This window comes from Callithrix jacchus, chromosome 1 (assembly GCF_049354715.1).
Source record: "Callithrix jacchus isolate 240 chromosome 1, calJac240_pri, whole genome shotgun sequence".
NCBI classification, from domain to species: domain Eukaryota; kingdom Metazoa; phylum Chordata; class Mammalia; order Primates; family Cebidae; genus Callithrix; species Callithrix jacchus.
Window position 1 is genome coordinate 118,266,250 of NC_133502.1, and position 6,348 is coordinate 118,272,597.

At 43.6% G+C, this 6,348-nt stretch overlaps 3 pseudogenes; 1 reads left to right on the top strand and 2 right to left on the bottom strand.

The window, feature by feature from the left end:
• Nucleotides 1–1,127: 1,127 nt before the first annotated feature.
• Nucleotides 1,128–2,769, bottom strand: LOC100407605 (protein FAM50A pseudogene; annotated as a pseudogene).
• Nucleotides 2,770–3,009: 240 nt separating this feature from the next.
• On the bottom strand, nucleotides 3,010–3,595 carry LOC100395983 (programmed cell death protein 5 pseudogene; annotated as a pseudogene).
• A 589-nt stretch (nucleotides 3,596–4,184) lies between these two features.
• Nucleotides 4,185–5,841, top strand: LOC100894401 (tubulin beta-8 chain pseudogene; annotated as a pseudogene).
• Nucleotides 5,842–6,348: the final 507 nt, after the last annotated feature.

The following is a 6,348-nucleotide window of genomic DNA, read 5'->3' on the forward strand; positions in this document are numbered from 1 at the left end:
AGGCATCACACTACCTGACTTCAAACTATACTACAAGGCTACAGTAATCAAAACAGCATGGTACTGATACCAAAACAGAGATATAGACCAGTGGAACAAAATAGAGACATCGGATTCAACACAACATATCTACAATCATACAATCTGGATAAACCTGACAAAAACAGGCAATCGGGAAAGGATTTTCTGTTTCATAAATGGTGTTGGGAAAACTGGCTAGCTATGTGCAGAAAGAAGAAACTGGACCCCTTCCTGACACCTTACACTAAAATTAACTCCAGATGGATTAAAGGCTTAAACATAAGACCTAACACCTTAAAAACCCTAGAAGAAAATCTAGGCAAAACCATTCAGGACTTAGAAGTAGGCAAGGACTTCATGATGAAAACACCAAGAGCATTGGCAACAAAAGCCAAAATAGACAAATGGGACCTTATCAAACTCCACAGCTTCTGCACAGCAAAAGAAACAGTCATTAGAGTGAATGGGCAAACAACAGAATGGGAAAAAATTTTTGCTGTTTACCCAGCTGACAAAGGGCTGATATCCAGAATTTACAAAGAACTAAAACAGATTTACAAGAACAAAACAAACAATCCCATTCAAAAGTGGGCAAAGGATATGAACAGACACTTTACAAAAGAAGACATACATGAGGCCAACAAACATATGAAAAAATGCTCATCATCACTGGTCATTAGAGAAATGCAAATCAAAACTACATCGAGATACCATCTTACGCCAGTTAGAATGGCGATCATAAAAAAATCTGGAGACAACAGATGCTGGAGAGGATGTGGAGAAATAGGAACACTTTTACACTGTTGGTGGGAGTGTAAATTAGTTCAACCATTGTGGAAGACAGTGTGGTGATTCCTTGAGGAAATAGAAATAGAAATAGAAATTCCATTTGACCCAGCAATCCCATTACTAGTTATATATCCAAAGGATTATAAATCTTTCTACTATAAGGACACATGCACACGAATGTTCGTTGCAGCACTGTTTACAATAGCAAAGACCTGGAATCAACCCAAATGCCCATCGATGATAGACTGGACAGGGAAAATGTTTTTTGTTTTCTGTTGTTTTTTTTTTTGAAACAAAGTGCGGTGTCTCACACTGCAGGTGCTCCGGCTCTGACATGTGCACTTCTTTATTGTAAAAGAATAAAGCAGTCACTGACATGCCAAGGTCAGGACACGAGCAGCTGCTGTCCTCCTCCCAGTGTGCCTGGCATGGTGGCAGGGGAGTGGGTGCCTGGGGTCCCGGGATATCATGGGGCACACTGAGGGAGCTGAAGAGCTGAGGCCACATAGCCTCCCAGACGCTCAGTGGATCGTGTACTTGTCCCACTTCTTCTCGGGGTTGTAGGGTTCCCAGCGGCTGGCAGGGAAGATGTGCTTGTTCTTCTCATACCAGCTCCTCAGCACTACCTTGCCTGCATGTGACTCATCTTTCTCCACGGTGGCATCACTGAGCAACCGAATGTCATCGTGAATGTCAAAGTTGAAGAGCGGCCCACTCTTCCCCCATGCCTTGGTGACGATGAAGTCATAGAAGCTGTGATAATGCGGGATGATCAAGTCCTCCTTGATGTACATGAGCTGCTCCTCCCCTGCAGATCTCAGCTCACTGAAGTCTTTCTGGAGGATCTCCAGCGCCTTCTGCAGGAACTGCTGCAAGGTATTGCCCTTTCTCATCTTGACTGTCCACCAGTGCCCAAAGCAGTCCCAGTAGCTGAAGGTGATCTCAATCTCCTCGCTCTTGATCTTCTCCTGCTTGGCTTCCCACTCCTGCTGCAGCTCTTCTGAAGCTGATTCTCCTCCTCCTCACAGTCTTGATCAGGCAAACCTGCCTGCTTTTTTTTTTTTTTTTTTTTAAAGATAGGTTTTTATTCATCAAAAGTTAACAGCAACAGTCACATATTAAAATGAGTATGGCAAAGCCTTTTACAAATGGCTTTACAGTCAAGCTTTCTCCCAAGAAAATGGCTGTTGCAACAAACTGTAAACATAATTAATATACAGTCTTTTACAGTAACAAGGGAATTACAAATGAACTAGAAGAAAGCACCGGTTTCTCTTAAAAATACACCATGGAATATTATGCAGCAATCAGAAATGATGAGTTTGTGTCGTTTGTAGGGACATGGATGAATCTGGAGAACATCATTCTCAGCAAACTGACACAAGAACAGAAAATGAAATACCGCATATTCTCACTCATAGGCGGGTGATGAAAAATGAGAACACATGGACGCAGGGAGGGGAGTACTAAACACTGGGGTCTATTGGGGGGAAAAGGGGAGAGCTAGTGGGAGGGGGAGCTGGGGAGGGATAGCCTGGGGAGAAATGCCAAAGGTAAGTGAAGGGGAGAAAGGAAGCAAAACACACTGCCATGTGTGTACCTATGCAACTGTCTTGCATGTTCTGCACATGTACCCCAAAACCTAAAATGCAATTAAAAAAAAAACTAGATTACAGTTGTGCTTACTATACATAAAACAATTTAAAACAAATTACAAAAGTGGAATGTTTGAAGTTTAAAATTAGTCCTTATATTTTGTCCTAGAAAACTTCTGTTCACATCAAAAGGCCCATCAAAGGGTAACGTTTTATCAAAGGGAGGGACAAGAAAACAATGCACTTTTTTTCAAATCAAAACGAGAAGTTTGGTCACTTAGCTTTGTGCATAGTTTAAGGCAACTAGAGCAATCTGTTACAGCTTACCTACCGACCTTCCCCTCCCCCAAGTGTGGCTGCTCATATGTCACATTCTAAAATAATAAATAAAACTTACATTTCAATCTTTTCCCACATGGAGAAACATAACATGCACAGTCACACATGAACAAACATGCATGGAAACACACATCCATACATTGTGGATCCAAACAAAATACACTTTTTTTTTTTTTGTCTACTTTGTTTATTTATTCAAAAAAAGCCCACGATTCTTTGGGAGGTGGTACAGGATTGTTTTCCAGTTAGATCATATTTTTTTTTAATTTTGCATAACAAGTTTATTTTTTTAAAGGCCTATAGACAATAAACAAAGTAAATAATCAGATCTTAACTTCTGTCCTAGAATTGTTCTGTTAAGTTCTAGTCTGTAAGCACTTTTAGTTCAATAATCATCATCTTCATCAGAGTCCATTACCTTTCTTCTGTTGAATTTCACTGTTGTTGTCTTTTCTGTTCGCTGGCTTACTTTTTAAAGGATTTCTATTAAACCTTGTTCTGATACCTTCTCACTTATTTGTCCATATCTTGCCATCTGTATAAGGTAATTCTCTACTGCTTTAGTTCTTTCAGGCTTTACAAGTGCCAAGTTACTTAACCTGACCCGGGCTGACTGATCCAGTACTTGGGCTAAAATATTGTTTCTCATCTCTGCTTCCCTGTGCTTTGCTTCCTGTTGTGCCACATCACCAGGATCCCCATGCTTGGCCTGTAGATCGGCCAGCCTCTGCCTTCTCAGCGCCTCCAGCTCCTCTTCCGTCATGGCGCGGCGTCCGCAGTGGAGCAGCTGCTATCACTCAGCAGACCCTCGGCAGGAGCACGGCTCTGACCACTCTTTTTTTTCTTTTTTCAATGTCTTTATTAAGAAATATCAAAAGTTGATTACAGGTCCATACACAGTTTTACAAAGTTCAAGTGAAGAAGAATGTAGGGATGCCATAAGTGTGGATGTCTGAAGACTATGGAAGCTTGTCAAAGGGGTAACCTTACAACTCCTGTCACTTTGATGGTGGTCCACAGCAAATGCTTTTCCCCCATTTCTACTAGGCCATTGCACAATACTTTAAGTAACTCTTAAGTTACTTAAAAGAGTTTTAATACGTTGTAAATACATACCTGTTTGTCCTTTTAGTTTGTTATCATCCTTTCATTAAAAAGCTGAGCTGTTTATAGGAAGCACACATTTGAGTCCCATTCACTGCTGTTTGCATCATATTTTCACAAAGCCTGCTTTGAAAGCTGACGAACACTGCAAGTTACATATAACCATATTACACATGGGAGGACCCATACACATCGTTATTTTTAAATTTAACATTGGGAAAAAAAAGAAGGAATCACTTCACTTGGAAACAAAACACCAAGGTCAGTCAGTAGAATGGTCAAGAGTAGGACAAGCCTGCCAGTTCCACTGAACTGCAGTCACGAGTGGTCAATAGCATGACCGAGAACAACTGGATGCAGGAACACCATCACAAAATACAGATGGAAATACTCTTGGGGGTGGTACATATCATCTTGTACGTGAAGAATATTGGATCAGAGGGGAATTACACTTTCAAAATAACCAGGGCTAGTAAGTCATCAGTACCAGATGGGGAACAGCAATGGTGTGGCATGCCTTGTTTAAGGCTTTCGCTGGTTTATCTAAAAGTAGGTTTCTTAAAAGATTGTCCAGCAGCATCAGAAAGGGCCACTTTCACAGGAAGGACTCCTTGTTCACCCACATCAGGCTGCATGTCTCATTGGGCTTGCATTCATACTCAATGACGGAGAAGGGGCTTTCCCACTGGCAGTGATCCCGCTTGTGGCAATTATAGAACTTGACCTGCCACACCGTCTCGAAGGTCCCATTGTCTGTGAACAGCATGGTGATCTGGATGGCTTGCCGTTCTTTACTCTTGGTTTGGGTCACACCTTCTGTGACGTGCAGCTAGAACGCATCATTGTGTACTACAAAGAGGCTAGTGGTGGCAGGTACGTGGCCCGCGCTGTGCTCATGGATCTGGATCCAGGCACCATGGACTCTGTGAGCTTAGGGCCCTTCGGGCAGATCTTTGGGCCAGACAACTTCAGCTTTGGTCAGTGTGGGGCCAGGAACAACTGGGCCAAGGGGTACTATACAGAAGGCGTGGAGCTGATGGAGTCGGTGATGGATGTTGTGAGAAAAGAAGCTGAGAGCTGTGATTGCCTGCAGGGTTTCCAGCTGACCCACTTCCTGGGTGGGGGGACTGGGTCTGACATGGGTACCCTTCTCATGGGCAAAATTCACGAGGAGTACCCAGCCAGGATCATAAACACATTCAGCATCCTGCCCTTGCCCAAGGTGTCAGAAACTGTGGTGGAGCCCTACAATGCCACCCTCTCCATCTACCAGCTCACTGAAAATGCAGACGAGACATTCTGCATCAATAATGAAGTGCTCTATGACATCTGTTCCAGGACCTTAAAACTGCTACCATGAGTGGGGTCACCATGTGCCTGCACTTCCTGGGCCAGCTGAATTCTGGCCGTGAACATGGTTCCATTTCCCCGGCTGCACTTCTTCATGCCCGGCTTTGCCCCACTGACCAGTTGGGGCAGCCAGCAGTACTGGGCTCTGACCATGGCTGAGCTCACTCAGCAACTCTTCAATGCTAAGAATATGATGGCCACCTGTGACCCCTGTCATGGCCGCTACCTAACCATGGCTGCCATTTTCAGAGGTCACATGTCCATGAGGGGGATGGATAAGCAAATGTTCAACATTCAGAATAAGAACAGCAGCTACTTTGCTGAATTGCTCCTTCAAAACGTGAAAACAGCCGTCTGTGACATCCCACCCTGGGGGCTAAAAATGTCGGCCACCTTCATTGGTATCAACACAGCAATCCAAGAGCTCTTCAAATGTGTGTCCGAACAGTTTACAGCTATGCTCAGGCGCAAGGCCTTCCTGCACTGGTACACGGGCGAGGGCATGGATGAGACGGAGTTCACTGAGGCCGAGAGCAACGTTAATGACCTAGTGTCAGAATACCAGGAAAACCAAGATGCCACAGCTGAGGAGGAGGAGTTTGAGGAGAGTGCTGAGGAGGAGGAAGTAGCCTAGAAGCTTCCTTGTCTAGGTAAAGGGGGAAGCAATGTAGATTTTTTAGTGTGCTCTGATAGCCATTGTTACTACACACTTATTTGAGTCTTTACATCTCCTCCTGCTGCATTTTAAAGCATTTTCATAGTAAGTAGTTTGGCCTAATAAAGCACTTTCATAGCAAAAAAAAAAAAAAAACCTCCCATCTCCACCTCCTGAGTAGTTGGGACTATAGATGTGTGCCACCAGGCCCTGCTTGTTCTTGTAGAGATGAGGATCTCACTAGGCTGCCCAGACTTGTCTCCCAAATTCACACAATCCTCCCCCCTCGGTCTCTCAAGGTGCCACTGTGAGCCACTGAGCCCAGCCCAGTTCTATGGTTTTACAGTATTTCTCAACCTTCTTGATTTTTAGAGTTGATGGCTACACCTAAATTTCTCCTCCTTTATTACACAATACCTGTCTTTATCTTCATTGTCTCACTAATTCAGGAACTGAATGCTCTATTTTATTGGTAACATGCCATATCCTTCAAAA